Raw genomic sequence first — 16,449 nt, forward strand, 5'->3', positions numbered from 1 at the left:
TCTCTCTCTGACACACTCTCTCTCCCTTCCTGAGGGTGGGGGGGGGGGGACTTCCAAAACTTTTTCTATGGGGCCTAACAAGTTCTAGTTATGCCCCTGGCAACCAGCATATATTCCCCCTTCGCAATGAGCATGAAGCCCCCTTGGCATCCAGCATGTAGCCCCTGGCATCCAGCATGAAGCCTCTGGCATTGAGCAACACCCACCTATCAATGAGTATGTAGGTAAGTGGCACATGTTTCAAATATGTAATGGGCATCATGGTGTGCGGCAAAATGTGTAACTGGCATCACGGCGTGTAGAACAATGTGTAATGGGCATTACCGTGTGTGGCCTTATGTGTTATTGGCATTATGTGGCTTTATGTGCAATGGGCATTAGGACATAGAACCTTTTGTTAATTTATTTAAATTCCACCACTGGGTATATGTAACATGTGCAGAGAGAGTGAGATTTGGGTGTTATTTTGTTTCTGTCAAGAGTAAATACTGTCTGCTTTATTTTTACACTGCAATATAGATGGTTTGAAATACAAACCCCACCCAAATCTAACTCTCTCTGCACGTGTTACAACTGCCCCACCTGCAGTGCACATGGTTTTGTTAATTAGAGAGAGAATTAGCTTTTGCAAGTGAACCAGATACAGGTCCGATATTTCCACCTAGAATCTGGATATCAAGGGTGAGTTCTGGAGAATACAGGAAGCTGGTTGTGCTGCGTATAAGTATTTTTGAAGTTGGGGAGACACAAAACTCAGCAGAATCTACAAGACACCAGGCCAATTCTTGGTCTTAGTAAATTTCCCCCCTGTTGTTTGTTTTCAAATATGATTTCGTAGAAAAAATTTGTATTTTCCTAGGAAAATACAAATTTTTAGGGTGTATTCGTATTTTTGGCATTTACTATGCCAAAAATACAAATATTCGTATTCATATTGATGGGACAAATACGAATGTCTACACCATCAATAGAATACAACAGGAATCACCATTCAAGAGAATGGTGGTTTCTGATTTACTAAGCAGCCGTATTGAAAATATTGAAATTAGTGTAAAACTGCCACGAATATACGGCAGGAAAATACACTTTATTTTCCTGTCGTATTTGGCAGAAGCCAGATCCGTGCAGGCTTTAGTGATTAAAAAATTGTAAAATAAATAAATAATAATAAAAAAAAATAGGTTGAAAGAGCCGGGGCCAGTAATTAAAAATCAGGGAACCCGACAAATAGGGGTTCCCCGATTTTTAACAACCAGCCCCAGGCTCCAGGTCCGGGGCTTGTTCCCAAAATACGGGGAACAAAATGAGTAGGGTTCCCCCTTATTTTAAGAACCAGCCCCAGGCCAAACCAGCCAGCAGGGTAATGCCACAGCCAGGGGGAGACTTGTGGTTCTCCAAGTCCCAGCTTGCGGGGGAGGCTTGCTGGGACTCATAATTCCAAAGTAAAACAATAGTTTTTAAATCTATTTTTTTACACTCAGCCCAGTGGCCACCGCACAGGGCCACCGGGGACAGCACCAGGCTTCAGCCTGGTCTGGTAAGTCCTGGAGGGGGGGACTCCTTTATTGGGGGGGTCCCCACTCCCCCAGGGCCCCTGGCTAGGCTGACCAGTCAGGGGGTTAATGCTTTGGCCGGGGGGACTTGTATAAAAAGTCTCCCCCCCGGCTGTGGCATTACCCTGCTGGCTGGTTTGGCGTGGGGCTGGTTCTTAAAATACGGGGGGGGGGGGGACCCCTATTCATTTTGTCCCCCGTATTTTGGGAACCAGCCCCAGACCTGGAGCCTGCGGCTGGTTGTAAAAAAAAATCAGGGAACCCCTACTTGCCGGGTTTCTTGATTTTTTATTACCGACCCGGCTCTGTCAGCCTGGTGCTGGTTACGGCTGTGGGGGGGGGCGCCCACGCAGGTTTTTTTTTTTCTTTACACCTTGCAGCCTGCACGGATCTGACTGATCCGTGCAGACTGCCTACACTAATTCGTATTAGTGTCCGTATATACGGCCAGCTAATAGGAATTAGTACGACATCGGAGGTTTACAAAGCAGTCGTATTTGACTGCTTTGTAAATTCCCCTCTGGAACACGACTTTGCATACGAGGTATGCAGTCGTATTCATTCGTAGCAAGAATACGAATACAATTTTTTGTATTCGTATTCTTAGTAAATTTCCCCCCAAGTCTCAGCAATTATTCAGTTCCATATGTAAAAAGAGATACCTTACAAGCTATTCAGGGGTAGATTTATTAAGCTCTGTGAAGTGATAAAGGGGGAAATTTACTAAAGGAAATTTGTAAAAAATAGGTGTATTTGTATCCAGAAATACACTTATTTTTGACATTTACTATCCCGAAAATACGGCAATTCGTAGTCGTATTGATGTGCTATCAATACGAATATGAATTGCCATATTTTCGGGATAGTAAATGTCAAAAATAAGTGTATTTCTGGATACAAATACACCTATTTTTTACAAATTTCCTTTAGTAAATTTCCCCTAAAGTGTCTGATTTTTATCACCGGCCAAGCAGCTCCATCCTGTCATTTTTCAAACCAAGCCTGTAACTTCACAGTTAGGAGCTGATTGGCCAGTGATAAAAACCAGACACTTTATCACTTCACCGAGCTTAATAAATCTACTCCTGTCCCTCAGTGATGTTTAGTCCAAGATGTTAAATGTTGCAATATGATGATTTTTCCAGCCTATTCTTACCTTTATAATGTTTTCTCAGATAATAAAAGAATGGTACTTATGTATTATCTGGGCTCCCATGTTAAATGCACCCCACGGTACTTATGTACTAACTGGGCTGCCGATTTTGAAATCGGGTCCATCGCATCGCATCCGACCATATCGCATGCGATGCGACGCGATGGACCCGAATTTTCCATAGGATTCAATGTTAAAATGGACTGAGTCCTTTTCATACCCCTACTATCCAAGTGGGCATGGAGTTGGATATAAACCTGTGGCGAGTGTAGCGAGCCACCGAGCCCGAAGCGTGGCGAGCGGACACAGAATACCGTCCCCTCGCGGGGCTCGCCACGCTTCGGGCTCGGTGGCTCGCTATGCTCGCCACAGGTTTATCGGCAGCCCAGATACTACATAAGTACCCACCCCACTTTTTCATACCCCTACTATCCAACAACGCATGGAGTTGATTTTATATAGTGTGGCGAGCGCATCGAGCCACGCGAGGGGACGCGAAGAATCAATTAATGCTGTAGTATGTAGTTTTATACATACTACATATATATGAGACATATCAATTTAAACTGAAAGATGATAGTGTACCATACTCACTCAGAATTACTTCACAGAAAGAGTAGTAGATAAGTGGAATAGCCTCCCATCAGAGGTGGTAGAGGCAAATACAGTAGTACAATTTAAACGCTTGGGATAGGCATATTGATATCCTTACAAAAAATAAGGATTAAATATGGTTTGAGGTAACATGTTTAAAAAAGGGGCAGCCTAGATGGGCCAAGTGGTTCTTATCTGCCGTCAAATTCTATGTTTCTGTTACTCACACTAGTGTCACAACCAGTTTAAAATTATCAAAAAAAAAGTGGGTCATGGTGCTAGGCCATCCCCTCCACCCACAGCCATGCCCAACTTTCCTGTAGCTTCACCCCCTTTTTGGGCTGCCCACCCCTCCAACGTGGTCAGTCCCTAATTTGAAAAGGAACAAAGGGCCTTATTCTAGTTCACTATTTCTGACAAAATCCTTCTTAGATTGACAAAACCATGTGCACTGCAGGTGGGGCAGATGTTACTTGTGAAGAGAGAATTAGATTTGGGTGGGGTTTTACTTCAAAGTGAGATCTATATTGCAGTGTAAAAATAAAGCAGCTAGTATTTACCCTGCACAGAAACTAAATGACTCACCCAAGTATAATTCTCTCTGCACATTTTACATCTGCCCCCCTGCAGTGCACATGGTTTTGTCCATCTAGGAAGGATTTTGTCAGAAAGAGTGAACTAGAATAAGGTCCAAAGTTGGGAGCAGGTGCAATGTTCAAATGATCCAATCTTGGATTCTGGATCTATTTGCTGTGTGGTGTTGGTAAATTAGGGTTGGGAATGCTTGATGTGATGCAGGTTAACAAGCTTTATGGCCAAATATGCAATGGCATAAGGAATGCTTTAAGTTTTAAACAAGCAAGTCATGCTTTAGGTAAATATTCAGTTACATTTTGTGAATGAGCTTTTTGAATACCACTGCAACCAATATTGGTTCAAATAATATTATATACAATTAAAAATGGTCAAAGATGTAAAACATGTTTAGGAATTAAATTTAAAAAAACCACACACTGTAAAAATACAAATACAGAAGACACTATTATGTAATACACTATTTCACTATTTAAAAGAGAATTATAGTAATAAGTTTGTATCTAAAATTGAAATAAATGTTTCACACTTTTTTTAATATGGCTGGGAGAAATGAGTAAGAATGGGGTGGAAAAAAGGTTTGCCTGTATTCATTTGATGTGCAATATTATATTTGCATGACCTCTGGAGAAGGATGAGCATAGCGTGTCTGAGGCCAGGTTCTCGTGCAAGGTATTCATTCATATGTATAGAATTCCATCCAGTTTCAACTGCTACAGTAGTCGAAGCCAAGATTGGCTGAAAGGCCTTTCATGAGGAGACAGATGAAACAGACCGTCATACTCTTTGGCTGGCAAGCTTACTTTATCTCGGCTACTCGCACAAAAGGTTTCTTTAAAGGGTCACTGTATAATGAGACACAGTTCAGTTGTAAATATGTTTACAATGTTTCCATTCCACTGCAGAACAAAGAGAAGAATCCTAATTCAGGTCAACACTGCAACATCATCATTAGATGAGAGAAATAATTTTTGTCATCAGTTGTTTCTCAACCATGTGTAATCCATGGGAAGCAGACTCTGCAATACATGCGACATGGCCAATGATGTCAAACGCCTTGTGCTTTCCACTTTAAACTTAATTATCAAAAACCAATGTTTACTTTATTTTGTCTGCAATAAGGAAAGGAATGTAGGATTTTAAGTAGATCCAAATTGGAATGAACTATGTAAGCAATAGTAATTAAAAATGAGTTCACACTTGTTATACACATCGAAAAACTAACTTTTCTAAGAGCTGCAAAGGTTCCCATTGTGAGCAAGGGTGGAAATGTAGTAGTGCTAATGCAAATACATAATGTGCAATATTCACCTGGCAAAGGATGTTAAACCTTAATAAAATTTACAAACTTTCTTAATAAATTGTTTTAGAATTTGATTACTTTAATAAATACATTATATCTTAATACTCTATGATGTCCAATTTGTAACTAATACATTACAATTAAATTATTATATTTATAATAACATTGATTACACATATATTTTAAAAGACAAAGGCAATTACTATGTTGAAATATACAGTACAATCTGATTTATAGCTCTTAACTTGTAGCGCTCAGCTCAATCGCTGCCCAAGGGTGGGTTACAGTATGGATGTGCATGATATTATAGAGGTCATGATTACCAGCCCGACCCATAAACATTACGCCTGCACGCTTACCAGTAAGGGAAGAATACAAATTCTTAGGGCGGGAAACCACACCAACACTCTCATTTCCAGCAGCCCTAAGTGAACTCATGGGACTACTCTACCCAACAAAGGTAGAGTAGTAGGTCACACCAGACATATCATGGGAAGTTGCATACCCCTCCTTTAAATTGTGCACGTGAGCATACTGGCACTGTGACCAGTCATCTAAAGGGTGTTGTGGGAGCCCACGTAGAGATTCTGGTGCATCTTAACTTGGTATATAATAAATATCCTTGTTCTATCCCTCTTTCTCCCAACATCAAACTGCATGCACACACAACTTTAGCATTAAAGCACCATATATACCATATATACTATGCCGTCCATTATATTAGGCAGCTTGTTTCACCCATCTAAATCTTGGGTATAATGGGAATACAGATATAGAGAATTTTTTTAATACCCAATCTCACAATTGAAAAAAATGAGGCAAGATTGGCTTCTCTATTTCCTGTGGATCTGTAGAAGGTGTACTCATGAATGAATACACCACAAGTTTTAAAATGTGACAGTAATGAGTACACCTGTGCAACAACTGGGTGGTCTGGAAATTATGAACTGTGCTAGATGCTGAGGACCAGTCTGGCCAGCCCTGCTCTAAAATAATTACTATAGGGACATTGTATCAAAATCTGCCTGGAAATGTTAATTGTTCATAAACTTTATAATTTTAAGAGCACTGGTTTATTAATGATAGTGGTGAAGATGGATGGTGGATCAAAATACTTCTTTGGATTTCACAGCATTATAAAGTACTGGATACTCAAAAAAAAAAAAAAAACATTTGCATTTTTGGAAAATAAAAATTAGGTTCATATGATTAAATACACAATTTTCAACAGATACAAGGGAATAGTGTCTATATTTAAGTGCACTTGAGTTGGTCCAATGTTAATCGTGAAGGAGAAAGTAAGAACAGGGGCAGTGTTAGGGTCAGTGTGCGGCCCCCTGAAAATGATAAATATGCACCATCCTATACATAAAGGGACAGGGTGCTCTGCAAAAAGGGGTTTGGTCTCACATGGAAGGGGCAAGGTTTCACAAAAGTATTTCACATTTTGCCAACAGTAGCACAATCTTATTCACATTAAATTGCACATAGTGCCCATTTTACACCACATAGTAGTGTACCTTATACACATTACAACACACAGTAGTGCCCCTTATTTGCTTTAGGTTACACACTAGTGCCCCTAAGTCACATTACACTAAACAATGGCACCTTATATATATTGCCTACAGTAGTGTCCCTTCTACACATAATGTTCACAGCAGTAGTGCCAATGACAATGACCACAGTAGTAGTGCCACACATAATGCCCACAGTAATAGTGCCCCTTACATATAACATCCACAGTAATAGTGCCACTTACATATAATGCCCTTTCTAATGCCCAAAGTATTAGTGCCACATATAATGCCAATAGTAGCAGTGCCACTTACACATAATGTCCACAGGAGACTGAAGAGCCACCACTTCAGGGTGCTGCTGTCTGTCATATAATTTGAGAGGTGCAGCAGCAAAGAGAGAGGAGGGAGTAGACACAAGAAGTCACATAGGGACTAGACACAAGAAGCTCCAATTCCTACTGCTGGTGCCGCTTCCTCTAATTACAGTTTAACAGGTGCAGCAGCAACAGTGGTGTAGAAGAGGGTTACCAGAACCCCCCTGCTTTGCATGCTCTGCTAAGCATGTTAAAACTGCCCTAAGTAAGAAAGCAAAGGGTCAAATATGTGGAGATATTATTAGAGTTCCAAATAATATAAGATGCATAAAAAAATGAATAATCAGATATACTTTAAATCCAATTATCTAAAGGGTAATTCTCACATAGGCAATGTTGAGTGAGGTTGTGTTGACATTACTGTGGGCTATACAGAGTTGGATATAAGAAAATACACCTGTCTCTCGGTATATCTATTGCACCTATTATAAAGTGCCCATAAAAAAGAAGGCTGGTAGCAAACCAAATATATGTAATAAAGCTCAGGAGCAATATACTCTACAACAGGTGTATTATCTAGTTTCTAACATTGTCTTCTGTACCCACTATCATATTTATTTTAAACCACTTGTTGAAAAAGCTCTCTTCTAACAAACTGATGCATATTATATAACATCACTGATGAAAATAATGTAAAAATAGTGGTATATTCTATAATTATTCAATGCACACCAAGTTGGCATGTACACTGCCCTGTTCTGTTTAGGTCTAGCTGATACACGTGAAAGTGTGCCTGCACTAGCACTTGTACCTTTAGCTTTTTGTCTGTATTCCTAGTGTGCTGTCTCTTTTTCTCAGTAGCAGTGGTTTTCAAACTTGGTCCTCAAGGCGCTTCAAATGTTCTGGTTTTAAGAATATCCATACTACAGCACAGGTGATTAATACTACTTTTAGACATACTACCCGGGAATTACCCAGCATTTTGACTGTTGGGTCATTTTCCCGGGTGCAGCCTGTACCCTTTCACACTTACAGCAGCAAATTACCGGGTAAAGCAGTTCTACCCAGTAATTTGCTGAAAAACCCGAGTTTTTCATATGTCTGAAAGGGTCAACCCGGGTCTTAAATCCCGGGTCCTCAACCCAGGTAAAAAGGAGGGTCGGAGATCTGGGATTTAACACACGGGTTGACCCTTTCAGACATACCAAAATCCCGGGTTGATGCGCGTTCATGTGCAAAAACCTGGGATTTTGCCGTTATGTCTGAAAGTGGTATAAATTAGTACCTAGTCAGTTTGATTTTTTGCTATGTACACAATCAGGGATATCCTTAATCCTGGACTTGCATTGAGTACAGAGTTTGGGAAACCCTGCTCTACAAGGATTCCTGATCCACATCAAAGTGCCCATTTTTACTCATAAGCTTCTGCCACTGCAAAAATATGTAAACATGACATGACCCTAAATAAGGGGCTAATAAGCATTCATTTGTACAGAAACAAACATTAACAAACAAACATGTTATGCCCCTGCTTTATTTATTTATTTTTTAATATATATTTATTGAGAATTTTAAATCATTACAAATGTATAGAAAGCATGTATGAAAAAAAAAATTGTAGAGCACCATTAAGCATTCAGGTGTATTGTGTTTTGTAAACCTTTCAGAGTAAAACTCCAGTTTGAAATACTCTTATAGCCACCATATATCAACTACATATTAGATTTAGGAATAGAGAAAACAAAAAATGATTATATATCCTGATAATCAGATCAGACCCATTAAATCTGAGATTTTTCACATGATTAATTTCCTCAATTTTTCAACGGATGGGCAATCACCACTGGCAGTCGGTGGTGGCGAATTAGGGAAATGCAGCTAGTAATGTATTAGATGCAGCCTTCCAAGTCTAGAGTAGTGGGTTGTTTTGTTACTCATGTATTATAATAACATCTGTATTCAAGTGAAAGTAAAATAGCTAATGGTGTGTACACATGGTGCAATTTAGCCTTCGATTTTGAGTACATATTCAAAATCGAATCGCAATCGCATAGACATCAAATGGAGATAGAATAGGTTTTGAAGCTTTCTACCCTGATTCAATGCAGATGCGCGCTCCCGTTCAGCTATAATGACTATATAGTGCAGATTGTATGTAAATAGCACATGAGTTAGCAAAAATTGCATAGCAATCTAATCTTAGGCGAATAGCAATGAAATCTCACTGTGTGTACACACCATAAGTCATATAAATAAAAGGTACTTGTTTCCTAGCACGGCCACACCGATCATGATCTTGGGCATCGCAGGTAAAAAAATCGCGTCGGTCGCATCGTATGCAGCCAAAAAAATCGCATGCGATGCGACCGACGCGATGCGACCGACGCGATGCCCACGATTTCCCATAGGGAACAATGTTAAATGCCTCAATTTTACCAAATCAACATAGGGAACAATGGTAAATGGGCCAGAAACCCCCCAAAACACCCCATAACAGTGAAATGGCCCCCCAAAATTAGTTAACGCCACCCCACGATCAACGTGAACCCGAAGCGTGGCGAGCGCAACGAGCCCGCGAGGGGCGGCGGTACGCGTCCTCCGACCTTTTCATACCCCTACTATCCACGTCGGCGTGGCATACGAGAATAGAATAGTGTGGCGAGCGCAGCGAGCCACCGAGCCCGAAGCGTGGCGAGCGGACGCGGATACCTGTGAAGCCCGCGAAGGGACGCGTTTACCTGGGAAGGTATCCGCGTCCGCTCGCCACGCTTCGGGCTCGGTGGCTCGCTACACTATTCTATTCTCAACTCCCAGCCGATTTGGATAGTAGTGGTATGAAAAGGTCGGAGGACGCGTACCGCCGCCCTTTGCTGCGCTCGCCACGCTTCGGGTTCACGTTGATCGTGGGGTGGCGTTAACTAATTTTGGGGGGCCATTTCACTGTTTTGGGGTGTTTTTAGGGGTTTCTGGCCCATTTACCATTGTTTCCTATGTTGATTTGGGTAAATTGAGGCATTTAACATTGTTCCCTATGGGAAATCGCGGGCATCGCGTCTGGACCATTTAAGCCTTTTTTAGCTGCCTGCGATGCGACCGACGCGATTTTGACTTTTTTCAATGGGAAATCGCGGCCATCGCGTCGGTCGCATCGCAGGCCACTAAAAATTACCCGCGATTGTGGCCGTGCTAGGAAACAAGTACCAAATAAAATATATAGAGTAAATTTACAGTTTATATAAATCACACAATATTAGCAAAGAAGAATTGCTCCAAACAAATTATGTTACTACTGATAGAGGACAACATAACAAAACTATCCTCCCTAGACCAAGAAATAACTGAGCTTGATAGAAACTTAGAACAATACAAAGAATAAACAGAGTTTATTGCACGTCGAATCTCACCACCAACCAACTACAAATGAACGAGACAAAGATCATAAACACCAAGAACAAGATTCTACGCGACAAATACAGCATAAACAAACCAACAACCACCATAAAAACAGCAACAACAAAAAAGTAGACAAGCAACTCAAAACCAACAAAAGCAAATACCAGAAAAGAACCGCAAACACAAACACTGAGTAACCACAACATCGAATACACCAAGAGGAGCCCAGTATACAAATGACTCAACCTAACATACCAGCAGTACATGTCAAGAATCCACAACAACAACCTCAAACAAAAGAAAGAACGACAACACACAACCTAAATAGAAATAGAAGAAACGTCCTTCACCAGCTCATCAACAGAGGTATCATTCTCAATACACAAAATAGACGAAGACAGCCACTACACACTACTGGTGAAAGCATCCCTAGGACTAGGATGGAACAACAGTAGCATCACAAACAATCCCGAAACCAGGAAACCCTACACAGAGACAGAAGAACAACAGACTCCAATTCTGAACACAGAAAAAAGCAGAAGCATCGCAAGCAGCATTTTAGAAACAGAAGAGCTACCTTCAATGAACTCAACACCCACATCCTCCACGACCTCCACATCAGGAACACCACCCAACCCCACAAGCCACACAACCAGGATAAAGACACCGGAAAGCACCACCCACTGCCAAAATCAAGAAGAGCAACAATCAGAACAAACCGCAATACACTGCCTTTTTTAAGGGAACATACAAAAAAAAAACCTTTCTAGTGTGCCAATGCCTACTGTACCGGATATCCGAGAGGGTTCGACTGCCATGCCCGGTGTTCGAGAGGTGTCCATTTCATCTGAGGTGGCTGTCTTATTTGAGGCTTCAGTAATGCCTCAAGTTCAAGAGACATTCGTTGTGTCTAAGGTCCCACCAGTGTTGGCTGTGATACAGAAGCCAGCTGAGGAGTCATCTGAAGCCAGTTGTTTTGATGGGAACCTTGCTCATGAACAGGCTTTTGTAGAGCACTGCTTAGATGCCATGAACTTTGATCCGTCCTCCGGGGTTAATCTGGCTAATATTGTAAAATTGATGATCCGAGGAGAAGCACTTGAATGGGACAATCCAATGATCCTCGACTGCGAGATCTGATCTCCAGGGCCGTGATCGAGAAATTTGCATTAAAGACTCCTTCATCTTCCTTGGTTGAAAGTCTGCCCATGCCTCTTCAAGACCATAGGTCATCTAGACGGCATGTTGAGAGCACTAGAGGTTCTGGAAAAAAAAATCACAAAAAGTTTGATTCAAAGAACTCAACAGTTAGGGGCATTCGTGTCGGCTCCTCAGTACTTCATGGTTTCAAAGATTCATCCTCCAAAAAGTCTTTGATTTGCACCCTGGAACAAGACTCCAACTCAGATTATGATTCTGAACACGATGCCGCTCCCTTTCTGGGTGGTCTAGTGTTGGCCAGAGCCCATTTTGAACATCCAGAAGTGTCACCAGCCTCAAAGGGATCTAAGATTCTAAGAAAAAAAAAGCGCAGCATGCGACATTGAAAATTTTATTGTGGGGTGTTCGGAGCTCACCCCTATAGGTGAGTGGGGTAATGTAACAACATTCAAGTATTTGTGTTACCTGCTTGTGAAATCATGATGGTTCTGCTCTACCTTCCTTTGCGCCATGCTGCTAACCAGTTCTGTGTTAGTGTGAACACTGCCATCTGCTTGCAGCACCTGGGTGAGACCTTGCACAGTCTCCTTGATTAGCAACCTGTGAGGTAATAGCCTAGTGTCTGACAGCTGAGCTCATTAGCCCCTTATAAAAGGCACTTACTGGCAGGTTTTTCCTGCCAGAGTATAGGTTCACACCAGCTCCAGCGTTTCCAGTGCTTTGTTTGATATCCTGTCTTCTATTATTGATCCCGGCTATTCCTTTGACCATTCTCCTGCTTGCTACCAGTGTACGGTATCCAGTGACTTCCAGTGTATGACCTCGGTTTGCCTTGTGACTATCCATTGTCTGCTCCCAGTGCACCTCATCTGTGACATCCTGTGTACGACCTCAGCTTGTTCTGTGACCATTCTCCTGCCTGCTCCCTGTGTACTGCTTCTGTGATTCCCAGTATATGACCTGGCTAGTTTGACCATGAGTATTCCAAAGCTTACCCTGCCTTGCACCCAGTGTTTACCAGCACCATGTGGGAAACCTGACCAGGGGACCACGACCGGCGTACCGTGTGCAGCGAAACCCAGATCCCGCTTGGAGGGGTCACTGGCAAAAACCACCGGCACGGTTAGACTCCGCACCCCTGAGTCAAGTCAAGCCAATTCCGGTATCTACTATCCAGAGCTGGAGACCGTGACACCACCACAACAGCGACCCCAGCTCATTATCCTTCATAGGAATTGAATATAACTTCCCTATTCTACACACAACGAATAAACACCACATAACTCAGATGGATGTATGAACGGAAAACATTAAACCCAAGAGGCCTTAACCTGGCATACTTGGGATACACATAATTATCCTCAACACCAAAGACGCATACACCTAACAAAACACCAACTAAAATAACTACACCAACAAAATGCCCCGCAACTTAACATATGTTTTTTTGTCAGTATCACCCAGTTTGTATAACCACACTATATAAATATTTATGCGTGCAAATATTTACTAAATAAGACTAAACAATAAAGCAGCACTACAAGCGTCAATATGGAAACCTGTGACTGCACCAGCAAGAACTCCCACCGCTGAGTGACAAATGACAGGCACCAATCAATGGACAGGAAACATCTCAGCAGCACCCGCCCCCAGCAAACAAAGGCTGATCCCAACACAACATCTGCAAACTCACAAAAAGGTGACCACCAGGCCGAAACGCATTGGAGCGCTTTGAACTGAACCAACACATTGCCATCAAGCACTACTAGCTGCGCAGTCCGCAGCACTGCACCTACAGTTTCACAACTCACTCGCCGTCTGACCTCTCCCTGCCGCTCAGTCATCATGCCTTGTCCTGGTCACAGCGGCGAGTTCAGCGAACAGCCTCCAGTAATTGTACAGAGCGACGGCGGTGCGGGGGTGTGTTCGGTTGGCTGCACAGTGTGACGCGCAGCGTGACCTCTGACCACATCACGCTGCGCGTCTGAGCTGCACAGCCGGCGCAGGACTCAGGAGCAGCCGGGCAGCATCTGATCAAGTGCTCAGACGCTGCCCAGCATTAAACTAATTTAATCCCGAAATCCCGGGATTGGAAGGTCCAATCCCGGGATTCAAATCCCGGCAATATTGGGGCCAAATCCCGGGATCCCGCCGATCCCGGGATTGGCCACCCTAGTCCCAGCCCATCGGCCTGCGCTGTCCGGCCACCCAGACCCGCCAACTCCACCGCCCTCTCCTACCCCATCGGCATCGACCTGCGCACCAGAGAGAAAGGATCACCGGTGCAATCTCTGACCCCAGGGACACAGACACCCCAGTGCTCCCCAGGGTACCCCCGCAACAGCGCCTCCCTTCCTCCATGCACACCACCTGCAGTGCCTCTTCTCCATCTTCTCCTCTTCCAAAACATCTCCCCACGTGCCCCTAAACATGCCGGGTGCCAGTGGCAACATCCAGGGACTAGAAGGCAATCACAGGTACAGACTAGTGGGACGCCACAGTCTAACCCACCGTTGGGCATGTCTGACTAACACTGGTCACCCACACGCACCCACAGGAGCTATGGACTTCACCGCCACCAGCCCCCATCCTCCCCCGCGATTACCACACTATGCATCCCAAGGAAGAGTTAATCCACCCCATCACCCCAATTGTTACCAGAAACAATAATTATCATCACTGTGTCACATTACAACTTGTGTGGATTGATATATATATATATTTAAATTGTAATTGTATTTATGTGCATGTCTCACTAAGTAAAAAGAATTATCACACATTAAGCAAGTCCCTACTCATCATTACTGCACACATAGAGGAGCAGAGCACAGGACTACCCATCGATACAATACAGCAAAGAAATGTCCAGAGAAAACCTTACTTTACAATAGCAGGGACCGGAACCAAGGAGTGTCCAGCTGGGCCTCCGGAAAGTCCGCAAGTAATAAACATTTCATCTATTCTACTCTCTGCTAATGAAAGGTCAACCTTGTGCCCTGAAAACTGCTGGGATACCTTAATTCTTGACATTGATTTGCAAATATGTCTCACAGAAATCTTGTAATACTTATAAGTCATTTAATACTGCTAATGCCTTTAATCTCTTCCCTACTGTGGATGCCACTAATCCATTTACCTTGTCACAGTTTAATCTTTACAACAAAAAATATTTTACTGAACCCAATAACAGCTTTAACATTGAGGTCTGTATTCTGTGACTCATCCATCTTCAATATTAATCTATTCACAAAACACCATTACAGAGAAAATGACAGCAGTAACTTTAGGAGAAAAAAATTACGGAAACAATTCCAGCTTTTTTTTATTTCATTTTGCTAAATACTTTAAACTGTTGATAGTTACACAATTGTTTTTACATTGTAAAAATTTGATTCCAATTATATGATTAGTTTACATGTTAAATGTTGATTTATTTTACATAAATGCCATAGTAACATCATCTTCATTGATTATTATTTTTATCATGACGAGTGTGATGTTAAAGGTCCATCTTCAGGGGATAAACAGGTCTATTTGGCAAGTATAACCCATATGAAATATCTAATTATTGGTTCGTTCACTCTATCAATTGTCTCTGGCTCTTTGAAGAATAGTATTTATACAGTACTTGTTGTCATGAACCTGACTTGTTTCACATTTATTTTCTGATGTTCCATGCCTGTCTGTTTCCTAGCTGCTGCTGCTGTTGCAGCTGCTCTGCATTCTCAGTGATTAAAACTCCAGTGAGGCTCCCTGAGTTCAGCACCAGTCACATGATCCAGGTAACTCAAGGTATACTTCCTGGTTCTGTCTGCTGCTGCAGACAATCAAGCAATCACCTGGAGGATTATAAGCCAGCTTCCCAGAGTCCTCCTTGCCTTGAACAAATGTTCTTTCTGCTTCCTGTGTGGTTACCCCAGAGACAGAGAATTCCAGGGCTCCTGGCTATCCAGTCTCCAGCGATACCTTCTCCTAGTGTCCTGCTGCTACTTACCTGGTTCTGTTAATCTCCAGAGACTCCTGCTAATTCCATCACTGCGGTTGAGTAAGCAAGCTATCCCCTGCAGAGGATACTGCTGGCACTGGCTAGTAAATCCCCATTAGCTCCTAGGCTAGACCCCTTGGCTCCCAGGCCAAACTACCTTCAAACCTATCAGTGACTTTTACCATCACAGTCCTGATCTGTCGACATGCACTGTCTACCTCACAGTCAACACTCAGCTTCTGCCGTCTTTCCCTGACTAACAACATCCGTGTCATCCCTGACGTCCATCAGTTGCTGCATCCAAGTGTTGTCACATTATCGTCTATTGTCGACATTGTGTCAACTGTTTTCCAAAGTGCCTCCAGAGACTCTGTGCTTCTGTCGTCTCCTGGTGACTAACAACATCTGTGTCATCTCCGACATCCACCAGTTGCCGCATTCAAGTATTGTCACACATACACCTGTTGTCGACATCCTGTGTCAACTGTTTTCCAAAGTGCCTCCAGAGACTCCGACATTCTCTCCTGGTTATCGACATCATAGACCAACGACTCCCAGGTCGTCATCTCCGGCTCCCAGGCCATCCTGCAGCTCCCAGGCTGCCAACTGTCATCACCGGCTCCCAGGCCATCCCGCAGCTCCCAGGCTGCCAACTACAACCCCGGCTCCCAGGCCGCCTCGCAGCTCCCAGGCTGCCAACTACAACCCCGGCTCCCAGGCTGCCAACTACAACCCCGGCTCCCAGACCGTCCTGCAGCTCCCAGGCTGTCTGCTATCATCCCCGACTCTTAGGCCGTCTGCAAAGACATTCTCAGCATCCCTGGTTATTCCACTCCTGCCAGAAGCTCCCACGAGTTCCATCTGCCGTGTGATCCAGTC

The 16,449-nt window shown here is 43.0% G+C and overlaps 1 long non-coding RNA gene across 4 annotated transcripts in view; it reads right to left on the reverse strand.

Moving 5' to 3' along the window:
* Positions 1 to 4,409: 4,409 nt before the first annotated feature.
* LOC146080083 (uncharacterized) overlaps positions 4,410 to 16,449 on the reverse strand; it is a 29,014-nt gene continuing 16,974 nt past the window's right edge. For all 4 annotated transcript variants that reach the window (XR_014474797.1, XR_014474798.1, XR_014474794.1 and 1 more), the window contains one exon: positions 4,410 to 4,739. This is a non-coding gene — a long non-coding RNA (uncharacterized LOC146080083). The remainder of the gene's footprint in view (positions 4,740 to 16,449) is intronic.

This window comes from Crinia signifera, chromosome 1, assembly GCF_055691185.1.
Source record: "Crinia signifera chromosome 1, ASM5569118v1, whole genome shotgun sequence".
In the NCBI taxonomy this organism is placed as follows: domain Eukaryota; kingdom Metazoa; phylum Chordata; class Amphibia; order Anura; family Myobatrachidae; genus Crinia; species Crinia signifera.